This window comes from Zingiber officinale, chromosome 11A, assembly GCF_018446385.1.
Source record: "Zingiber officinale cultivar Zhangliang chromosome 11A, Zo_v1.1, whole genome shotgun sequence".
In the NCBI taxonomy this organism is placed as follows: Eukaryota; Viridiplantae; Streptophyta; class Magnoliopsida; order Zingiberales; family Zingiberaceae; genus Zingiber; species Zingiber officinale.
Window position 1 is genome coordinate 24,695,018 of NC_056006.1, and position 4,642 is coordinate 24,699,659.

The following is a 4,642-nucleotide window of genomic DNA, read 5'->3' on the forward strand; positions in this document are numbered from 1 at the left end:
CATTCGGGATGAGAATGACTTTGCCTTCCCATAGAGGGATGGATTTCCATCCCCTCTTCTCAATCCTCAGAGTACCATAGTTCACTACTTAGCTAATTGGGTTCTTATAGATACAGTTCCTGAAGTTGCTTCCTCTCCTATAGAGCATCCTGAACCCTTGTCATTTAGACACCCAAAACTACCCTCTCATTCAGAGTTGGGTCAGCATTCTTTAACCTACGGCATGGGTCCGTTTAGGTTCAATTTCTCAAATTTTCATTCCTCCTTAGACTCACTTCATGAAAAGCATGATACCCAACAACGATTGTTGGAGGGATGCTTCAAACTAAGTGATGATCAGTTTCAGGAGGTGCGGGATCATTTTCAATATGCGAGGGATTTTCAGGATCAAGTGGCAATCTTCATTGGGGATTATAATGACGACCAAAGGAGAATGGAGGAATTCAAGCGCTCCATAGAGATTACTAGGCAGCAGATGTCTACAATCTATCAGTATCATGAGCATATTGGCACCATGCCTAAACTGCCTCAATTTCCTCTACAATCTCGTCGTTCAGGAGGCCCGACTCCACTCCCCCCCCCAAAAGAAACCCTTACCCTCCTCCATCGAACTACCCTCCACCGTCAGATTATTTTCCTTTTCCTCCATATTGATTTCATTGGGACAATGAAAATGTTCAAGTCTAGAGGAAGTGTTTGCCCTTTTGCTTGTTTTAGTTATACTTTTGCTTATTTCAATTTTTAGTTGTATTTTTTCTTATTTTAGTTCAGTTTTGTTGCTTCTTTGTTTACATTTTATGGTAATAGAGTTACATCATTCTCCACTTTACTTGTTGACTTGTCCAAAGTAGAAATCATAGCACATTTATGTCTTGATGCATGTGTTATAAGACATGTTCTAGTATTTTTAATAGATTCCTTATTTCTATCTCTAGTAGCATGAAATGAGCATTGAATTATTATGAATGTTGGATCGTAGAGATGGTAGAGGGGGTAAATAGAATTCATCGAAAATAGCAATTTAAAACAAGTTATGCAGTGGAATAAAGAAAATACTCTAACACAAGTAATTTTTTTGGTTCAGAGTCTTCAACGACTCCTACTCCAAGCCCCGCACTCGTTGAGTATTTTCATTAGGCAATCACTAATAGCTTGAAAAGTTACAATAATGAAGTACCAGAACTATAATGAAAGTCGACAACAGAGAAAACTAAGTAAAGCTTGATGTCCAATTGTCGATAGAGTGTTACAGTGTCGTAGGAGCTTTATAGAAGTAGCACGCAGGAACAAAAGTTGTAGCAATTGTTTTGAAGCTGCTAATCGAAGGCCTTTATATAGGCCCATTCCTAGTGCTTGGAACCCCTCCGAGCACTTGGACTGTTGCTAATTTGGCAATCTCTTGTGGAAACTTGATTCGTCAAGTTTATCCATCTTCGAGCGCCTGGACCGTTGACATGGGTTCATCCGATCGTCACACTCCAACTCAACTTCGGGATAAAATTTCTGGTCCGGGTGCTTAGACCAACTCCGAGCGCTTAGACCACCCGGGTACCTGGCCAGGCCGCTTGGGCGAGGTTGGTCCGAGTGCCCGGACCTTCGGGCGCCCGGAGGTCCTGACACCCGGATACTCTTTTTTCTAGACATCTTTCCTACAAAAAAGTGTTAATCTTAGTCAACAAAAATATGTTTATCTTGCAAAATAAAGTTAACATAATATAGTAAGATAGGAGTAGTAATTAGATCATGTCTCCTTGAAACCAGAATCAAGTCAAGGTCTCAACTTAGGTTTCCCAAACGGACCTAATTTGGACCAACGCCTACAGTTCCCTCAACCAGGAACGCGTCCTCACTGGATCTCTCCTCCAATTGCTTACCTCTTACTTACCAACTGTAGTCACTTGACTTGCCTTTGACCACTAGGTCTTCCCGTCAGTTGTCAGGTATGTAGATCCAACTGGATTTCGGCCAGTTATCAGGTCCTGCGGACCCAACCAGACTTCCTGTCAGATATTAGGTCACACTGACCTATCTGGACTTCGCACTAACTATCGAGTCTCATGGACATAACTGAATTTCAGCCTGGTATCAGATCCTCCAGATCCGTCAACTCCTGCACATTTGGTAAAGTAATTAGACCACAAACACTCTAACTTTAATCCACTTGTCATTCATCAAAACTTGAGTTAGATCATTAGTACAAATTGCACCAACAATCTCTCCCTTTTTGATGCAATAACAACTTGGGTTAAAGTTAGAAAAAAATAATATTTAAGGATAATATGAAAAAGACAAATAAACGATCTAAGTTAGTTTTGCATTTGTTTTACTTGATCAAAAATTAACTCATACCCTCCGCCTTTGGCATTCATAAAAAAACTAAGGTAAAAGAAAGATAGATATAACAAGTAATGCCAGATTTTAATGTAGAAATATAACAGAAAGTAAATACTTTGTATATCTCAAACTTAGGGAGAGGTTTAAATAGAAGTTCGGTTTAAAAATTTGGAAATAATTTTGAAAGCATTTTGTAAGTAATATTTTTAGTAAAATTATTTTCCAAGTAGGACTTGTAAAAAAAAAATTCAAGGAAAACTCTTCACAATTCTTGAGTAATCTTTAAAAATATTTCTAAGTCCACTTTTTCGAAGTAAGGATAAAAATTTCTTAAGTGAACTTTTTTAAAAATTCTAACTATCTAAGTAAACTATTTCAAAATTTTCTAAGTAAAATTTTCAAAATTTTCTAAGTAAAATTTTCAAAATTTTTGAAGTAAACTTTTTTTAAAAAACAATTCTGAGTAAATAATAGAAAAGTAATTGCAAATAAAAATTTTCTAATAAAAATTTTTAAAGTAAGAAATAGTTTTAAAAAATTTGGAAATAAATTCCTAACTTAAGGATTTCAAAGCAATTTTACAAAAAAAAAAAATTCTAAGCAAAATTTCCCAAGTAATTTTAAAGAAAAATTTCTAAGAAAGATTTTCAAAGCAATTTTAGGGCACATTTTCAAAGGGATTTTAAAGAAAAAATTTCCAAAGAAACATTTTCAAAATAATTTTAAAGAATAATTTTTTTAAAAAAATGTTGTTACAAATTTTTAGGTAAATGTTTCTCAAAAAAAAAATTGTAAATATTTTCAAAAAGATTTGATTTTTTTTAAAACTTTCAAAATTATATATTTTTTAAAACATTTTTAATTTGTTCAAGCAAATCTTCCCCCTTAACTTGATGTCTTTATTGAAAAAATAATCATTCAATTACAAATATCTTTAATACATGTCTAACACGTTAGTTCCTACCTATCTATCAGAAGATAGTAGTGTTCACTTGGTTAGTCAAGTTAAGTAAAATTTGATCTAGCTTATTGTTTATTAAGAGTGATTGCTTAACTTGATGAATGTATTGTTGTATTTATAGTCCAGACTTGTTTTGATGCACTAATATAAACATTTGAAATCCAGGCAAAAGGTCTACACATCTCACCCATTCTATGTTTTTGAATACACAATCAAGATAGACCTAGTGTGTTTGTGAGATACACGTTCCCTAGATCTATAGGTTCATACTTTCTATAGGTTCGATCTAGACTAAGGCCAAAATAATTTTGGAATACTAGGGAAATGGTAAATTTTTTGAAATCATAAGTAAATAATTTTTTTAGAATTTACAAATTACTTGAAAATTTGTTTGATAATAAAAGTCCTAGTCTATTATGCACATTTCCAGTCATCTTCATAGATTACTGAATTTAGATTCTGGTTGGTTTAGTAAAAATGTTAGTCAAATTTAACTTGGACTTAACATAGTTGAGTTCAATGTCCCCTTTGACGATGTGATATCTAATAAAGTGATGTTTAATTTCAATATGTTTGATTCTTGAATGATGCACTAGATTTTTGGTTAAGTTAATTAAACTGATGTTATCAATATAGATTTTTATATTCTAAGTTAAAGTCTTTTAATGTATGCATTATCTATAATAGTTGTTCTATACACTCACTCATTGCTATGTACTCGGCTTTAGTAGTAGATAACACAACACGGTGTTGTTTTCTACTAAATCAGCTGACAAATGATAGTCCAAGTAATTAACATCCACTACTTGTACTTTTATGATCTAGTTTATAACCGACATAATCTAAGTCAGAGTAACCTATTAGTTCAAAATTATGTGTTCTAGGGTACCAAATTCCTACATTTGGTGTGTCTTTCAAATATCTAAAAAAAATTTTACATTAGTTAAGTGGGATTTCTTAGCACAGGTTTGGTATCTAGTACACATAATAATTGCAAATAAAATATCGGGTCGACTTGCAGTTAAGTATAAGAGGCTGCCTATGACACTCCTATAATATTTTAGATCTATGGATTTTCCATTAGATCACTATCTAAGGTTGTGTTAGTTGTCATTGGTGTTTTTATTTCTTTGGTATTGTTTATTCTAAATTTTTTAAGTAATTTTTTGATGTATTTTTATTGGTAAATATAATTTCCTTCATTTGTTTGTTTAATTTGTAATCCTAAGAAATAAGTTTGTTTACCTACTAGACTTATTTCAAATTCTTATTTCATTAATGTTATAAATTCTTACAAAAATTTCGAATTGATTGAACCAAAAATTATATTGTCTGCATATACTTGGG